The 20,311-nt window shown below is 43.1% G+C and overlaps 1 protein-coding gene across 3 annotated transcripts in view; it reads left to right on the forward strand.

Moving 5' to 3' along the window:
• The first annotated feature begins 3,136 nt into the window (after positions 1-3,136).
• The window catches only part of LOC133349521 (contactin-2-like), a 125,779-nt gene continuing 108,604 nt past the window's right edge, over positions 3,137-20,311 (forward strand). For all 3 annotated transcript variants that reach the window (XM_061563049.1, XM_061563053.1, XM_061563054.1), the window contains exon 1: positions 3,137-3,239. The gene's annotated coding sequence lies outside the window, so the exon portion shown is untranslated. The remainder of the gene's footprint in view (positions 3,240-20,311) is intronic.

A 20,311-nucleotide genomic window follows, 5' to 3' on the forward strand; every position in this document is an offset into this window, starting at 1 on the left:
TCTGAACCGGTCATGGGCCTCCCCTAGGGAGACGCAGCCTCAAATGAGTACCTGGTGGTGTGTGTAAGCATCACCACTGGGGAGACAAAGGCGGTCGGGCGTGGTGCTTGCCACCCACCCCCTCGTGTGCCGTTCCAGCCTTCATAGGTGCTCGCTAACAGCATTTGCCCCTACAGTCTGTTAAGGCTACACGGGGGATCTTTATCTTTCTTTGTGGGCAATTTCGAGTAGAGCTCGCGATTGATGAGACTTAGCCGAGGGAGATGTGTTGTCTCTTTGCCTTCAAATGTCAAATAGTCGGCAACGTTTCGGGCAATGGCCCTTCATCATTGCAGCGCTATTGGCGAACGTGTCGAGTTTATTTGTTTTTGTCATTCGTGCTTGTTGCATCACTCCCAACGCAGTGTCGCAAAATGATGTGTGTCGATGTATATGATCTGTGTGTGTGTGTGAGAGACTCGAGGGTTTGTCGGCTGCTCGGGAGGTGGGGCTGGTGGTGTCGTCTTTCCGTGTTTGTAGGGTCGGAAGGGACGGTGTTTGTTCAGGAGATGGAGGGTGGGATCGCGTGAATGGTAGTTATGAGAGGGCAATTGTTGCAATGGAGGAGAGAGAATGTGTCAGATCAAGGCCGTAGCCATGGAGTCAACATTGGGGGGGACCAAATCTTCCAGGGGATCTGGGGGTCCCCCCCCACCAGAAAAATAAATCTAAATTTGAAAACGATTTTCCTGCCTAAAATATTAAAAAAATCACTAACACATGGGGTGGACTTTTAATTTATTGTTTACAATAATGTCTAATAGTGTATTGTATTACATTGCTCTGTTTTTTCTTTTTTACCTTTTCTTGTTTCATTGTATGTAATGGTAGAGATTAGGGATTAATAAAGTACAACCATAACCACAATCATATAAACAGAAATCTATGCATTGTTATATGAAGACAAGTCCAGATTTTGTGGCCAAGGTTTAGCGAATTGTTGTTTTTATTTACACAGCATAGCAATTATTTAAAAATATTTTTATAGCAATATATTCGGGGGGGGGGGGCATTTTGAGCATATTTGAATATTGGGGAGGTGGATGTGCCCCCCCCAATATATATTATAATTATGGCCTTGTGTCAGATGGACCTTGGAACATGTGCGTGCAAGATGCGATGGGGGAAGTGTGAGTGAGATGGCAGTGAGAGGTTTGCGTGTACGCGGATGGGTGTCGCGTGTGGAGGGGCAGCTGGAGGCAGTCGCCTTCCAGCAACAACGGAGGGCGGAGGAGCGACGCTCACAACAACGAGCGGAGCGCCGGGTGGAATAAAGCGCAGCTAGTAGGGGGGCACAGGTGGTGCCATCGGCCAGTCATCTCAGTCAGTCGACCCACGGCACCTGCTGGGTCTGCATAGCTGTCAACCCACACGGTTTACCCCGTATTTTTGTCCAGGCAAATTGAGTTTTCAGGTCCAAACGGCGGACAAATGCTTCAATACGGGCAAACAAGAACAATTATATTTGTGTTTCTCCCTTGTGATGGGGCTTTGTCGGATGAACGTTGAGATGTATAAGGGGCACGGGGTGACCAATCAGGTCAGAATTGGTCTGTAATAAGGTAGGGCACTGATAAGGGGTTGACAGCTGTGGGTCTGCCCCGTGACCAGCGGGCGTTCGACACTTCACGTTGTCCTTAACGTGCACCTAGCCTGGCACAGGCGCCGCGGATGACGTCGCCGCCGCCACTTAGTGGCGAACGGCGCTCGCTGCTGCTGTTGTTGTTGTGCGCGAGTGCGATTGAAGGAGGGGTTAACAATGTGAGTGCGAGATGGAAGGGGATGGGGGTTGTGACTCGATGTGGATGCTGTTCGTGTTTGTTCTGTACAGTGGGGAGCGGTGGTGCAGCGGTTAGCGCGCCACGAACACGAACACGTGGGCAGAACGATTAATCGATTTCAAATCGAAATCGCAATTTGAAACAATGCAATTTGCAAATCGCAAAGGCTGCGATTTTTTTATGCGATTTTAAAAGTCCGATTACATTCTTCTTGGAATTGTTTTCTTTTTTATTATTATAATTGTATTTAACTGAACAATTATTCTATGTTTGATTGTTCTATTTAAATTAAAACATTTTAGTAAATACATGCTGGAAGCAAATCATATATTAAAAGTTCTCATCCTTGCATTAGAATATCTAGAGCAGTTCATATTTTGATGGTATCATGTGGCCATGTTCCATCACATGTTTTAAATCTATTACACAGTGAATATTGAATTGCAGCTTGACTATACATTTTTAAATCGCAAATAAAATCGCAATATCTGTCAGAAAAATCGCAAATAGATATTTTACCCAAATCGTTACGCCCTAACGAACACGGCCACCCGATTATCTGAACCGGTCCCGGGACTCCCCTAGGTCGACTCAGCCTCAAATTGAGAACCTGGTGCGTAAACACATCGCCACTAGGGTGAGACAAAGGCGGCCGGCCGTGGTGCTGGCCCACCCACCGCCTCGTGTACCGTGCCAACCTTCATAGGTGCTCGCAAACAGCACTTCAATGAATGTCGATTTAAAGCTTTCGTGACTGCAGGGATTCATATTCTTGGTTCTTTCGGTAAATTCACGTAGAAGGGAAATAATAAAATAATAAAAATAAAACAATAAAATTCTCACGATGATTGCTTGTGTTGCAATCGAAACGTCGTGATAATTTTATTGTAAAATTTTTATTATTTCCCTTCTACGTGACTTTACCGAAAGAACCAATAAGATAGCACTCTAATGCTCATCCCGTGAGGCTGTTAAAAGGCGATGGAGAGGGAGGAGGGGGCCTTGCATTTGTATGGAATACTGCCGGAGGAGTGGGGGAGGGGGTGCCTGAGAGATCGAAAGTGCAGGAGACGAAAGAGAGATATTTACCTACGTGACTTTACCCCCAAAAAACCTAAGAGTATGAATCCTTGCAGTCACGAAAGCTTCAAATCCAGAATGCAGGAGATGAGTTCCGAGCGGAGGATGCTTGGTGGTAATGGGTGGGAGGTTTTTGCGGTATAGCATTGGGTGCGTGCAGCCTGGCGGAGGGAGGAGGAAGAGGAGTAGGATGATGATGATGACGTGTGCGCGTGTCTTTGTGTGCTGTGCGTTGTTCTGTGGGGCTGGGCTAAGTCACATGGTCCACGCGGCTTTATTAAACCCCTGAGCTCAGAGCTTGGACCCGCCCGACATCAGCACTGGCTGACATCCCTCTCGGTACGTTGCTGCCCGTGCGCTTCTCTCCTGCACGCAGCACCTAGCACGCATTCTCCATCCACAGCGCAGCAAACACTAACAAACCACATACACACAGTCACACACCCCTTGGACAATGCCCCAGCTGTTCGCATGCAGTAGACGCGGGTTTCGTGATGCTAACGCGTAGAGATTGGGATGCTGTTGGTTGTGTATTCCGAATGAATCGTGGAGCCCCCGCGGTGTGATGATGTATTTATTGCACGCACGCCGGCTTGTGATGTCCGCTGTGGATGATGACAGTGGATTTGCATAGCCTTGGGATGTTCACTCACTCACCGTGTATCCACGTATATAGTTTGGTTGTGTATTTACTCTAGAATGTGTATTGTTCTTTGTTGTGCATTGTCTATTTTTGGTTTTAGCTAATAGTGCATTCATTTCACATTGTTTACCGATTTACAAAAAAATGTGATTTATGTACAAGGGCCTTCTTTTTAGTTTCTTGTTGCATTTGTACCGCTGTGAGAAAATGTACTGCGTGTACTGTAGATTAAAAACAAACTATTTTAATATTGAGCGTCACTAAACAGCAACTATATTTAAATTATTAGTGTGAAACCTTTTCAAAAATTAAAGGTATATATATATTTTTTAAACAGCAGAGCTGTACTTAATCATGAAAGAAAATAACTCTACTTTTGTTCCAACTAGAATTCGATGCTCATCCTCTGATAGGGTCGTGGTAGAATTTGCAGGAGCCAGTCTCTCCATAGTACAGTAGTATTTTCACGTAAAATCTAATTAAAGTTATATTTGTATGCTAGTATGAGCAATTTGGCATTACTCATCTCCATTGGTGGTCCTAAGCCAGTTGTGGAAATTCCACATTCCCATGGCAAAGGTCCGCCTTTCCTTAGAACAACCACTATTGACCTCCCACAAAAGCGGTGTTCATTTTACCATCCTTGGAAGGATGATGGGCTGGGCTGAACAGGGATAAGGTGTTTAATTAGCAACCTTCGATTGTGACTGGGTTGCTTTTAACCGCAGTGCCCTGTCTGATGTAATATACCGTACTACTTACAGTACAGTCTGTGCAATTAGAATGCATCCGAGAGGACGAGCACTGGAGGAGATTCAAGAATGACATGGGTTCATGTTCAGGTGCTAAGTGGTTTCCAGTATTACTTTGCAGGATGGTGAGAGGTGGCAGTGGCTTGGGAGACCTTCATCCAGCAGTGGATTGATCATGGCTAATGATATAGCGCAATTACCGTACCGCAGAATATTAGATTTAGATGAATAAAACATGATTTCGTGTGTGCTGCACTATATCTGTGTACTGTGTTGTTGCACTGACTGCATTTACTTCTGCGCGATGGTTTAAAATCTCAGGTCTCTCTTGCTAACGATATATTCTTGCCTCTGCTGGTTATACATACAGTGGATATGTTCAGGTACATAATAAATCGTTGGCTACATACAAAGATCTCCCTATGGCCTGAAACAGACTGTTGGGGCAAGTGCTGTTAGCGAGCACCTATGAAGGGGGCCGAAACGGCAAACAAGGGGGTGGCGTGGCCAACGACCACATATCCCGACCGCCTTTGTGTCATCAGTGCTGATGTTTACACACCGGTTCAGATACTCTTCACTGGTGTTGGCCGTGAGCGAGAATCGAACCGCTACACCACCACTCGACCCCTACATATAGTACACTACATACTACATACGCACTACATACCTCTATACATCCGTCATGGCGTGTGAGTTTTTTTGCGAATAATGGAAAATAAACCGAACTCTGTGCCGTATCCAGCTGCCAAGGAAACGAATACCACACGGGTATTGTTTTTGAGGTTACACTTAGGAACCTTGTGCATTTTCTCTACTTTCCAAATTATTTATTTTCAGTTGTGAGCCAGGAAATGATTCATGCGTCAGATTTTCAGGGGCAGAAAAAACAAACACGCTTGACTGCAATGTGATGCCTTTTAGTGGAAAGTGCTGGTAATCCACTCGTCGGCCCTTACATCATTTCTAAATTCGGTTATTTTTTCCCAGAGAAAAATATGGTAATTTTATTGTGCCGAATCATTGTATAATGTATGCACTTTATTACTTGATGTTATGCCCCACGTAAATATATCACGTCCTACGATTTGCTGATCGAGTAAAGGTTTATGTATACAGTATAGTGCATCTATAATGAACTCCTCTTGTCTGCAACTCCTATTATCCCTAACTGCTGTCGGGTCTGAAAAAATCCCTATAATCAACGTCCCTATTTATCTCAAGTATTACCCATAATACATAGAGAAGGTGCTTCCTAATACTCACAATTATTTCACAGACAAGAGGAATCACGTGGAAAATTAATACGATTGTCCGTTGAGTCATCCGCGGGTATGGATGTTACATCATCATTCCTATTGTCCACAATCTTTTTTTTGCGAATGAGAGTAACGTGGCAAATTCATGTTATTATTCGCGGGGTTATCCTGTGGATAAGAGGAGTAAAATCGTGGATACCCCCGCAAATAACAGAATCCGCACAATTGGGCCCCCATATCACCGTGGATAAGAGGAGTTCTCTGTATTTGGGTGTGTGCACAGTGTGTGGATAGTATCGAGAATTGTGTTTTTTGTAAATGGATACAAACATTAATTCAATGCAACGTTATATTACATCGTGGCCTCATGGTAGTTGCCATCTCAAAGCACCTTGCAAGGTTACGTTCACCCAAGAACAAGAAAGAACTTGTAGGATTACATAAAAAAACACCGACCTAGAAATAGATTTAAAATGAGTATAATTTACACGTGAAAAATAAGCAACTTACCAACACAAGTAAAAACATCTGGAGGTGTTTAGAATAATAATTTTGCAATGACGGGGTTTTATAGACAAAACAAAAACGTATTATTTGGTCCAAATATCTTCTTGTCCAAAGGGAACTCTCCTCCCATCAGTAGGCATTAAACAAAGAAATTACTTCTGTAACTTGCCTGCCACAACTGTTGCAGACCTTGTATACCAGATTACTCGCAGCCCTTCCTTTGTGTTTCGGTTCATTTAAATAGAAAGGAACTCCGCTCTTTCGGTTTTCGTGTTGAGTTAAGGAGTCATTGGTTATGTGTTAAGGTGTAGTAGAGTTTGGAGTCGTTTTCGGGTTGGGCCAGTGGTACCCAAGGCCTTAACCTCCTCCTCCCAATAAAATGCAATCATGAATGTAATCAGTAATTTGTATCTACGCCACATCACTGCGGTAATTTGAATGCATTTTGCCTTTCATGACAATGGGAGATTTACACCATCGGCTCAAGACTGCCAGTGGAGAGGACTCCCCCATTTATTATTTGAGCAATGGGTTTAAAAACAGAACACACAGCAAAATGTCCTTAATATACAATACAATACTTACATGTATAGCACTATGCCACATTTCTACATTATTCATTATATACAATGTATTTCCTGCACTGCATTTTGACGGGCATTTTTAAGCAATTCACACCCCACCCTACATACAAATACAACTGCTCAGGCAGCTGTACTGGTACAATTATTCAACTAGTGTTCGCTTGTTCCACTGATAAGTCCTGTTCTTATATAACAGAAGGTAAACAATGTTTTCCAGTGTAGACATCTTGCCAAACATGGTTTTAAATTACTGTATATGTTCGGCCAAACACAGGCTGCTTGAAAGCCAAAACATGTTTTTACCTGGTAATATAATTTTAATGTGATCGCCAATAATATCCCAGTTTTTCTCTTGAGTCAAGAAGTAAAGATGTGCTTAATGAACACTCTCGTTCAACAGAATATCATATTGTGTCATTGAACGGCTGTGAAAGATGGCACCACGGATTTATTCTGGAGGAACTTCATAGGCATCTCTTGCTCATCACTAGACATCACTTCTTAATTCTCTGGGAAGATTAATAAGCCACATGCATGTAATCTAATACATTTTTGACATTTTAAGATCTCACGTATGGGCTTCATGAAATAAATTGTAACACCAATCTCATAGTTTTATTTTTTGGTAGTGATCGGTCGCAGTGCTACAAGGCAGTAATAGGTTAATATCTGTGTCCATGATGTCAGTTGTGCTCGTTTAGTGCCCCCCCCCCCAACATGGCCATCATGAGCGTAATGAATTACCACAAAGACAAATATCCCCTGTATAGCCTCAAGTACTGGAAGCGAGCACTTATGAAGGTGAGGCACTCAAAGGGGTGGGTGGTCAGCACCACGCCCGGCATCATTTGCCTCCCCAGTGGCGATGTTTATACAACACACCAGGTACATCGTGAGCGGGCATTTAACTCGGGTCACCAGGTTCGTAGCGCAGCATGCTGCACGGCGTACTACGCACCCGCTCCCCATGGACAAATACAAAGATCGCCCCTATAGCCGTAACAGACTGTAGGGGCAAAAGCTGTTATTGAGCACCTATGAAGGTTGGCAAGGTATTACGAGGGAGTGGGGGGCCAACACCACGCCCGACCGCCTTTGTCTCCCCAGTGGTGATGTTTACACACCAAACCAGGTACTCATTTGAGGCTGAGTCTACCTAGGGGAGGCCCAGGACCGGTTCAAATATTCGTCACTGGTGTTGGCCGTGTGCGGGAATCGAACTCGGGTAGCCAGGTTCGTAGTGAATTGCGCTAACTGCTGCGCCACCGTTCCCCATGAACCACCACCACACGCCTAGTTTTTATTGTGTTTCTTTACTGCTGCTGCTGCTCTCACAGAATCCATTTTGATTTTGTGAGAGGAAGAACGTGAGAGGAAGAACGTGAAAGGAAGAACGTGGCGCGCTCATTAACGTGCCCTGCTCCAGCCGAAACAGGTCCAGGCGGGGGGAGAGTGGCTGCTCTACACATTTGAAATGGCTCCGTCGGGGAAATGATATTGAGTGAGCCTTCCCCAACAAAATGGTCTGCTTTTTAATGCATGGCGGATTTTAATTGGTTTAATGCAAATTTGCATTACTGTAAGCTCTGCATGGGAGTAAAGCAAAATCTGCCCCAACGATAAACGCAAATCCATACTTGCTCAACTCGAACTCGTTTTTAAAAAGCTATTCCGCATATGTGGGCTAAGCCTTTGGAGACTGTCACATCCCAACAGCAAGAGACATTTTATCAACAGCACAAAAATTGTGGAATTTGAGACTTGTGAATGAGTTCTGTTCAATACCCTTCACTTAATCACGTGAAAATTCATCGTAATTTTTTCATAATAAAGGTTTTTGGGTTACATTGTGTAAATATGAATGTGTCGTAGCCCTCCACCACTCGACACTGCCACTAAGGTGTGTCACGTAAACAACGCGCCAAACAATTAATACTTGCCCAGACTAAATCGAGAATCCATTGAAATTGAGAGAAATACAAATCACTCTGACAGCTACAAGCCTGGTGCGGCCTGGAAGCGTATTATAAAGTAACTCGCTTTTTGCCCGTCCAAGGCCTTGTGTATTTCAGTAAATCTGAAACTTACAAGCGAAAAGCAGACCGCGACGTGATTATTAATTGCATCAATTCGTGTGCAATTTGAAAGGGCGCGGTGACACAGATATATTTCATTTGAAAGTTATAATCCCTTGTTCATCATGACGTCCTTTTTACTTCGATGTCTCAACAGCGTTACGGAGATCTCGTGACGTCAGGGTTCTGCCTTTGTCGTGAGGGTTGTGAGTTGATGCTGTGGAGGGGGGAGGAGCGCCTCGCCCCCCCCCCCCCATGTGGAGTGACGTCAGCCGCTAATTAGTATGAATGGAGGGGGGGGGTGTCCATTTGGAAGACGTCACCTCTTCATGATTATTAATGAGGGGGGCTGGCCGCCGTGGAGTGACGTCACGCGCGGGACACACAGACATTCTTGGCTCATAATAGTAAATACATCTTACCACTACAATTCCATATAGAGGAAACACATGCTAATTAACTGATTAATAATCTATTATATAATTACAATAACCCCCCGTGCTCCACCTCTGATCTCTGCACCTGATGGGTTTGGTGATGACATTGTTCTGCTGCTGCTCTATTTAAGACCTGAAGCAGGTGGATTGCTTCACTATTCTGGAAAATCGCCAGATGATGCTGGTTGATGTAATTACCCCTGAAACTTCCTACTCCTGATGACGATTGCTTGTGTTGCGATTGAAACGTCGTAGTTTTTGGTAATTTAAGTTATTTTTTTGGAACCTATCTACGTGACTTTACCGAAAGACCCAAACATATGAATTCTCAGCCGTCACGAAAGCTTTATGTCAAGATTCGTTCTACTCAAATTGTAAACGTTGTGGATTTACTCTCCAACACATGGGTGGGCTGAAGTAGTAACTAATTGGCGCATTGTTTACGTGACTGACAAACCTTACTGGCAGTGTCGGGTGGTGGAGGGTTTACGACACATTTATACTTACGCGATCTCGCCCAAAAATCTTTATTATGAATAATATTGGTCATGAAAGCCTACGTGTCATCATCATTTGCTCGGGAGATTTGGCTTCAATGATTTTGTATCGTTGTCGTGAGAACTTATCAAATTTAGAAATTTGGAACTACGTGACCCACTCCTTAGAATTATTCGACAAGCTCTTTGAGAGTAATTTGAAAGCAAACTTCCATTCAAACTAGGGGTTACTCATATCACGAGCAGAAGGACCTCCACTAGACGGAGCTCTCGAGGGTATTTGGTTCGACACTTCACCCCACCACACGCGGACAGCCAATCGACTGTGGTGAACTTATTTATACTGCTGGGTGGACAGAGGTGGGGAGGGGTGGAGATTTAAGCAACTTAATCCCATTTTTGGCATCCCGAGAGATGGAATCGATTGGCCACCGCCTGGATTGCAACTCCACTGTGCTTTCCTTTTGTTTCTAAGTGGAAAAAAAGATTAAAACTCATTCGTTTCTAGACATTTTTATGCGTTCAGCAAACCGGTGGCCGTTTTTTATTTTGCCAGTCGGTTAATGGCAATGCAATAAAATTATTTCGGCAACCCTAATGTGACTGTGCAGATTCTAGTGTAGGGGACGATTTGCTTTATGATAATTTTGCAGCGTTAATGCGAGGTGGGTTCAAACTGATAACCCCTTGCACACTGCAGCGGCAGTATCACACGCACTAACAAGCATTGCCAATCCATACACCCAGACAAGTGGTTTAGCGTTGGGCAGTAATGTGCTACTATAATTAGATTCTGCATTATTACTTCATTTACAACGTGAAATCAGATGACCGTTACTCTACTTCGAGAGGGATATACTGGTTGGTTCAGGTTTAATGTATTATTTTCATTTTCAGAATTTGAAAATGGTTATATCTATGGGACTTTTTTTGCCAGTGTCAAAAATGATAAGAAAAAATAAGAATAGGCTTTTCCCTTTCTGACAATAAAACAGGTGTCAAGATGTTCAAACATCAACTAGATACCTATCGCAAAGCATGAAGTCTGCGTTACCCACACGTACTTGTGGCAATACATGCAAACGTACTTGCGCTGATAATATATGCAGTCTTTGAAACTGATTGGCCTACACCAGACACAGCCTTTTTTTATAGCCGTGTCTACAGCACTTTCCTCAATTACCTGTGAAGGCTACGTGGGCATCTTTGTCTTGTGCTTTGCCTCCCCCACCACCTGTCCAGCTCCCGGGTCTTAATTCTTAACACCTGTGAATGTCCTGTGATATCCTGCAGGCCGGTCTTCGTCTCCTTTCCATATAACCTGAAAGTGCACCTAGCCTGGCACAAATATTGCAATAAAGTCACCTCCACTTCGTGGTGAATGAAATCCACTGGCGCTGCTGTCAATATTCCACACAATACCCAAGTTCAATGCCTAATCACTATAAAGGCATTTCTACCTGTTCTGTACCTTTTCTATGTTGACTCGGCCTTAACAAAGTAACTGATGCTTCATGCGAAAATCACCTGTATGGAGAACAAGGAGGCCAGGTGTGCTTGGTTTTCACCACCCCATCATGGATGCTTAATGGTCTCAATAGGTGCTCACTGACAGCCACTTGCCTCGGTAGTCTATGTGGCAACGGAGGATGTGCGTGCAAGTGTCTGTGTGTGCACATGTGCGCCTGTAGGCCCAGTAAACCAAAGCAGGAGATTATCGTATAAAACAAAGGCGCTCTTTCATATGCATCTGTTTTGATGCCTTTTAAGCATGGATGTCTCGAAGAATGTGCGTGTTTGGTAGAAACGTCCAACATTTCGGTTGGCAAATCGTTGAAAAATGTTGGCCTGAACAAATCCGTGCAGGCGCCCATTATTTATTTATCACGTAATTCCTTGCGTGGGTGTGGTCCTGTGGCATTAGAGAACAGCTTGGTAATTGTTAAAATATTTTTCAAAATTTTGCACTTTCGTTTCCCACACAGCGTTGTTGTTGTTTTACTTTCTGCCGGGTAGCGCTGTGGTCTTAAGCTCTCGGCTACCAATATTTGGTGGAAGAAACTGCTCTGCAAAGCCCCACCTTTTTTTGGATACCTTTTAAAATATATGAACCATGTTCCAGGCATTTACAGTGCCATCATATAGTGCCCATCCTTAATTTTAGTGATTGAATGACGCGTCTGAGAACATGACAAAGGCCGCACACCCAAAAGACCGTTAATTGATTTTGGGCAGATATTGATCTGCATTTGGGAGGGCATTATCTTAGCAGCTGGTGTTGAATTGCAAAGAGAAGCTTCATGCGGCTCCACCTACCTTGCCCTTATGTCTGATTAAGGGGTTAAGGAAGCGGAGATGGATGCTTAATGAGTAAGGCCACCGAAGTCATGGTTGCCACCTGATCCTTATGCATGTGTGTACGCTATTTCAGAAACTAATTCTCATTCGAGAGCACTCGATTTCAGCCTAGGTCCGTCATATCCAGCAAAGCCTCACTAAGTCTTCAGACTTTTTTTCAGGAGGGTACTGCATTGAGATGCTTAGCAAATTGAAATCATTAACTAATCTTGGGCATAGCGGAGGAAACCGGAGCACCCGGACAAAACCCATTCATATTAGGAGTATAACACTTAACACTACCATCTCTTGGTCATCTATGAAACACTGGGTTTTTCGAACTTGATATTTTTTTAAGATCTACCGACCTTCTTGCCCCCGAAAGTCTGGATTACGGGTGTGCAACCACACCTGGCTTTGATTTATGAGTTTGCAAGGAAGTCCGTATCCATCATAAGTATTTGAAAGAATGGGTAAGTCTGCACAAATCGCAATATTTAGTGTCGCAATTTCATTTAACAATCCATTTTTTTTCAGAAAAAAAATAACGATTGCCACTCTTGGAGTTTCAGCAGTTGTCCTCTAGAGAGTCTGGCCTTGTCGTCAAAATGTGGAATGTCCATCACTGGCTTCTATCCACCAGTGACTTCCACCTCATTGGTCATTTTGAAGCAAATTTTACTTCGGCTTCATTGTGCAAATGAGCATTTCATTTATGGGAAGTCAAATGATGCCTCTTCCATGTGGAAAGAATGTTTGAATTTCCACCACTGGTTCAAGAGCTTCCATGGAGAATTTCATTCTCTGATACTTTTTTGGAAGCAGAGACACTTTTACCTCATTGACTATCCCACATGTGTTGCATTATTGGCATCAAGGAGAATGTAACATCTATTTATTCCATGTTGAACCCCACTAAAGCCAGTATATGCATCTTGCATTAATACGGAACAGACTTGGAAATGTACTTTTAGCCCTTTTTTTGATGGTTATAAAATAAGCATTGTAAATAAGGCATATCTTTGACTGGGCAGTTGCCAGGTTATTTATGGTGATTTTTTTTATCACCGCCCGCTGGATTGCTTCACTCACTTGTGTCCTGATGACGTGGCTTTTGACAATTAGCGACAGCAAGTTTTATCTGATGCAAATGTGAACGAAATTATTTAAATTGGAAATCACACTGATATAAAATATGAGGATTGTAAATAATATACGGGTTGGAACGCGTATTATCTTTGCTTGTGCGGTAAAATTCACTAAACTTAAATTTCCTCTATGTCAGACGACCCAAACGAATTTAATTCCGAGGTAAACGGAGTTCTCTGCCTATACTAACTATTGCAGATTAAAGTATGTACGTAGAGTTTGACAGTTGATGTCAGGTGCAGTGACGGCACTTAATGAAGGAAGACGGGATTTGGCAATGAGCTGCTGTGATAATTCTTTTCATCTCCATCCCGATTGGCACGCCATCGCAGCCGGGGTGTTCATTATGCAACGAGGGGTGGCTCTCTGCAATGATCTGCTGAGCGTTCCATTTTCAAAGTGTGTGTTTCATATTAAGTGCTCCCTCCCAGTGACAGCACAGGCTGCCTGTGATGAATTCTGCAACAATTTGATTAGCGGTGTAAGCCAACGCAGTACCTTCAAGTTATGTAAAAGTGCTCATGCCAACCTAACTGCAGTCGGTGTAAGGAAGTAAGATGTTAAAAGTAACTAATGACTGTAATCCGAATTTCAAATGGCTACTATTGGCAATCCCCTATCATTGCTCAGTTTTGAGTGTGTTATCAAATTGCTCTTATCTAGAATGTGCAGGTTGATTACTTTAATGATTTGTATATGTATACTGTTTATAAAGACAATTTAGAGGAAGATAATGAGTGTCAACATCTTCGGTTAATTAATAGAAAAGAAATATCCAATTCACATCCAGTGCTCTAGATCATGAAACAAAGTCTACAATCACCCTGCATGTGCAGCGTAGTTCTTTTCTAATGTTCACTTATTATAGTTTACGGCCGTTTCTTAATCAACCGCTGGATGAAGGCCTCCCTATGCTGTACCTAATTGGTCGTGGAGGTTGTTAGGCCATACTTCGCCATGCTGGTCAGTGCGGGGATGGTTGAAGGGGTTTAGGGCCAGGACCCAAGTCAGAGGTCATTCTCCACGGATGTTCGCCGTTGCCGGGAATCGAATTAAGGGTCGACAGATTGATAATGCAGTGCACTTACCACAGTTGTCACCACTCCTACAATCCAATACAGTATATCTTGAAGCAGTCCAATATACATTAATGTGAAGAAAGTACTTCTAAAATAAATCGGATTATTGTTTTGAATGTATCGCGTAATGAGATTGCTGCATTAACTTACTTTGTTTCCACAAAGGATAGTACCATCTCATCCTGTGTTTTTTGGAAACTAGCATAAACTTTTATTATTTTAGATCGCCTTTTCTTAGGCTATAACACGGTGCACCAGGGAAAGATGAAATCATCTAACAATATGTAATTATATAAAAAGCTGTCCACTGATTGCATGTGTGGTGTGTGACCACAAACGCGCACATTAGTTCATATGTATATAATCTTGACTTTTGAGGTGTAGAGCCAAGCTTAGTGTCACTCAAAAGCTAGGCGGAAAAGGTGGGGCCTTTTAAAAACATGTGGGGCCTCTAAGCATCTCTTAAAAGTCGGTGTAGATTTAATGCTGTAAATGTGAAGGGGGACGTATGTATGTTGAACTTCTTTCGCACCATACGTAGCCAACCTTGCTAATCGGAGGTGCAGTGTTCCAAATGGGGGGGGCTGCCACAGAGAATCGACGCATGGCAGTGATGGTCCTGGCCCTTGGTTGGGTAAGGGGGTCGTGAGTCGCGCTGTGGAGAGTTCTACTGTGAGCTGTAGTGCGTGGTTGTGGGGGCGAAGACCGATGTGGTGAACAACCAAAAGTAGAGGCGATGTTTCATTTACGCATCTGGAAGTCGTTTATGCCCATGCACGCGTGTGTGCGTGTGTGCGCGTGCCATGCTAAGTGGTGTCAGAATCTGAGAAAGAACACCTATAGTTTAAACCATTTAAACTATTTAAATTTTACCAGGCAATGTCCACTGAGCTATTTCGCTCTATTCAGAAGTGATTTGATCATAAATTATATCTCAACGAAGTGGCTTAACATGTGTAAATTCACAGCAACCAAATACTCTAAACCCACGTTTCGACATGTGGAGGGAAAAACCGGAGGACCCGGAGAAAAATCCACATGACGACGAGGAAAACGTGCAAACTCCAAATGCACAGGCATTAGGTTCGGGATCGAACCCACGACCTCCTGTGTATACCAGAGGAGAAAGTGAACATCTTGGCACTGTGGCTCCCCTAAAATAAATCGTCCGAAAATAAGTTGGGTCTCATATACAGTTCATTTACATCAGCATTGTACTCATGCGCCAAAAGAAGCCTGGAATAGTGCTGTAGGCCCCACCACTCATGCTGGCCTTCATAGATAGTCCTTAAAGAGCACTTGGTCCAACAGTTAATCCAGTCTTTTCTTTGTGTCCATAAACAATGTGAAGTAGGATTCAAACTGAGAAGCCCTGAACAATCTGCTACAGCTAAGCGATGCGTTGCCACCCACTCGGGCAGTAAACATCGCAATATTAAAAAGGTCAAGTCGGAGTGTTCTCCCTGCTGAAATAAGCAATGGGGTGGCACCCATCTCTGTTGACAGCCCCGAACCAGTGATAGATATGATACATTCCTATAGAATCAATCAATCTTGATTATTATTTTTATTAGGAAGCTACTGGCGCATTTTTTAATTAGGAAGTTATGCACTTTTAAATATAGACGGAACACGAATTTTTTTAGAATTGCTTTTTGTGTTTGTTTTTGTCCTTCCCCCTCCCTGCACCTCCGATTAACACAGTTGGCTCCGTACGGTGTGAAAGAAGTTCACATACATACACACATGCATTTCATGTGCCAATATCACCCTCAATAAAGCAGGCATCAGTGCACATTACAACCGAACAAGAATGGTACAGAAACGTGGAATGTGACAATTAGAAAGTACAAATTCTATGCATGGGATAGTTTCTTCATAGGCTGATTTTACCCCTGACCAGGATTCGAACACGCAATGCTCACATTTGTCCAGTCGCTCCAACCACAATAGCACCAGACCAGATTACCATAAATGTAGCATTGCATTAACAACCAACCAGAAAGCACAGACCTGTAATGATGAAAAGGGGGGGTGTGCGTTACTGGGTTTCCATTTGATCCTTTTGGCAGTTCCCCGGGGTACCAAATAATACAAAATGGCCGAAGAAATTGAATATTTTATTTCTGGGACACTTTTTTTCCAGGGGTGTACTTAACTCTGCGACTGGGGTACCAATCAATTCAAAATCAGTGCTACTCCGTGATGTCCGAAACGCAGCGAGGACGATTGCGCTGAAACCCTGAACGCTCGCGGTACGCACCGTAGTGGTGCATCGTGTGCAGCTCGTCGAGATGAGTCGATTGCCGCATCGCCGACCATCAGCAGACTAAAAATGACTGCATCACAGCCATATGGTCCATTTAACGTTTTGTTTGGATCGGCACAATGTATGCGATTTAAAGGTTGTTTGGAAAGTGTACTTGGATAAAATTGTATTTTGTCCTTCCAGAAAATTCTATCCAAACCATAAACAGGATAACAGGTGTACATCCCTAATTTTCTTCATGTCAACACAATGAAGGCCCTCGTGAATAAAACTTAACTACGTGTGATGAATTAAATCCAATTACAGACAGCTCAGGGATGCTGCCGCAGTGGAGTGATGATTTGTAAACTGGTCTTACAATCCAGAGGTTTCTGGATCCATCTCCCGGCCCGGACAATGACACAATTGTTGGGTATCTTCTATACCGCCCCCACAGGCTCTGTCAACCCTGCAGTATGAATAAGTGTATGTATGTTGAACTTCTATCACACCGTACGTAACCAACCGTGCTAATGAGGTGCGGGGAATGAGAACAAACTTAACACAAAAAGCAGTTCTAAAGAAATTAGTTTTCAATCTCGATGATTTAAAAGGACATAGCTCCAGTGGCTTCCTAATATCGGAAGGAAGAGCGCTCCAGACTGCCGCAGAAGCACTTCTGAAAGCGCGTGATGTGGTAACCGCTTTTGTTCAGTGACCAGCCAAAATCCGCTGCAAGGATGACTGGAGTTTGCGTGATGGTTTATGCTCCTTGACGAGATCAGCATGGTTATTGTAGTTCATTTGTGGCAACCGCTTTGTGTGTAATGAGTTAGTCGATTGCATGGGGTGGGTAAAGTGTGTGTACTCCCACCTCTCCAAAGACGTTTGGCCAGTGTGGAAGAGTTGGGTAGATACCCTCTCAAAGGGAATTCTCGAACTACCTCAATGGGGAGATGCTTCTGGAGGCAGTGATATCATCAAGAAATTGCAGGGCTGCACCTTTACCTTCGCAGACAGCTCCAGCACCGTACAATGATTGTGTAAACCACAATGAATCAATGCGCGGATCCACTTTGGCAAGTAAAGTAGTGAGTTACTCATCTCTTGTGAATTCACATATGCAATCTCGAGTTGAGTTATTTCTCCTAATTCGTAATGTAAACCCAGTGATGTTACTTTAGAAGTAGTGGTGTTACATATAAGTAGTGATGTCATGTATAAGTACATAACCTTTAACGGAATAGGGTAAAGCTCCGAATATATGTGGGATATTAGGTGGCATTATATTGAATGCGAGTGTTGAAACGCATTCAAAACCTTATGCTTGTAAATTAACTGCAATTTTCACACTTTTATATGAGCTGCTTATGAGAGCCTTGGCTTGTTTTTTTAATCAGTCGCGAGGCTTTTAATTAATCCCTTGTGCTGTATATCACAAGTGATGTCAAAACTCCTTCACGAAGCAATGCCTTCTTATGTTGCACCTCCTGTTCCAGGACATTGAATGCTCAGCAAAATACAAAGCAGAATTTTTTGCATGTGCATTAGTATTGCAAAGCTGTGCTGAATAATGTTTGTTTAGAGTCCTAAGACTGTCATGTATTCCTGATTGCATAGGGATGATGCAAGTGTATTGAGCATTTATTGATGAACCCATGGCGCATGCAATGGTTAATGATCTGTGAATAAACATTTTATGCACCACAGCTCACAACGCACTTACAATCTGGCTACTTATTCCAGCATTTAAATATGAAGTTCAATGGATCACAATCACGTGTAAGTACTGCAGTTGTTCATTTTCAGCTGATTTTTGGCAAAACGTTGATCATAGCTCTCGAAACAAAAATCGGACAAATCGCTAAAACAGAGAGGGTTCTGGCATTTTCCTGACGATGTGAATGTCCCTAATAGTATCCTCTCAAGTGAGCATGGGGCAGTGTTAATTTCTCTCAGTGGCTTTCAGCCAGTGGTGGGAATTCCATGTTCCTGTGGCAGTCATATAACCACCATTCATTTTTTCCCCTCTTTAAGGTTGTAGACTGGGGTGGGATTTCAAAACAAACATTGAATTCTTTCAGTATGCCGCACACGAGACTACCGCGCCAAACATTCGGTTATCCAGCCGCACGCCTGAATTCTGAATGCCGCCATATATAAGTTTGATAAAAATCCATTTCACTTGCGTTGCTTCTCACATCGTGTGGCCATCCATTCCAAATATCCCTTTCTCCGGCCTGTGAACTAAAATGACCTTGGGAATTCTCTCTCACTTGTTAGTGCTGTGGCCAAGCCACAGAAGCCTGCTCTCTCTCTCTCTCTCTGAATAATTACGCTGAGTAGTGCCTGCTGTGATCTGTCACAGGGCTTATCATTTCTTACAAGCGCCCACAATTTATTTAAGAGCTCCTATGAATACAGGTCCTTTGAAAGGCATGTAGTTTGTATTCATCTCACATATGAATCGTGAAGCCCGCTGCTGCGCGTCTCGCTTGCAGTCATAAAATAATTCAATGCAGCACAGGTGTATACTCGCTCTGTTGTCCTCATCAACACAGCAGCACTGAACTGCTCATTACGTTACAATGGACGGATGGCGCTGTGGGCAGCTTATATTTTACACAAACAATATGTTGCTGGTTCAATTCCTGGCCGTGTGTCTACTTGGTCCACACATCTGTCCTCCGTTGATAACACGTGTCCTGCTTTGGAAGAAGGGAGTAAGTTGGTCACGCTATGGAAAGACTGGCCCCTGAAATAGTATTGTGAAATTTCTACTGTTTGGCTCAGGACCGCGAACGGAGACGGGTGCCATCCACACTCGTTGGCGCAGGCAGACGCTGGCGCATACTGCTCGTCCGTTTTGTGGGAGATGCAATACCTTACCATACCATTCCCCTGGCTGTAATTAAAGGAATATAAAAGCTATCGAGTCTTATCTCCTATAACGCGGTAGTTAGGTTCCTGAAGTAAACCGCGTTATGGGAAAATAACGCGGTGTTCTAACAATATAGGGTAAATCACAGTCCACGATAACACGTGAGATGCGTATGCAGGCTGAACAAAGACTGAGGCACGTGGGTAGCTTCTAGAAGCATCCAGCAGCATCCCACCTTGTGTGATGCTACGCCGAGGCAGCCGCACAACCGCTTATTCCTACTCGTATGACGTAGTTCTGTTCACTCAATCACGTTATATCCAACTCGCATCTGCGTCTATAAAAAAAATCTGTTCCCTAATGCATTCATCGGGTTATATCTAATTCGCGTTCCAAAAACACGCATTATGAGAATGGACTGTAAATATATAAAAAATGTTTATGATAAGTACATTCTATACTCTTTGGTTTTTTTGGTAAAGTCATGTAGGTAAAAAATATAAAATAAATTAAAATGAAAACAAATAAATAAAATCACGACGTTTCGGAAGCAACACAAGCAACCGTCATCAAGTGTTGAGTGCTCCAGCAAAATTACGAAAAAAACAGAGTATGGATCCTTGCAGTCACGAAAACTTCAAATACAAAGTTCAAATTCAAAGTACATTCTACCTGCGATTAATCCCATCCCTGCATCACAGTCGCCAGAATGTTAATATAAGAGAGCTGGAACAATTTTGTGATATGCACATCGATCTTATGTTGAGGCACACTGCAGGTTCTCATGATTTCATGCCAGGAATTGAATATGCATTAATTTAATTTTAAGTGGCTGCCAGGATAGCTATAAATAAAACACAGGGATTTGATTTTTAAAAAACATTGCTATTATTATACTTTAGCTGCAGCCCATCTTGCTGTTGGAAAAATGGTCAATTAACATTTTGAGGTGAATAGTACTGA

Source organism: Lethenteron reissneri, chromosome 30 (assembly GCF_015708825.2).
Source record: "Lethenteron reissneri isolate LAM-NWPU_2019-01 chromosome 30, ASM1570882v1, whole genome shotgun sequence".
Taxonomy (NCBI): domain Eukaryota; kingdom Metazoa; phylum Chordata; class Hyperoartia; order Petromyzontiformes; family Petromyzontidae; genus Lethenteron; species Lethenteron reissneri.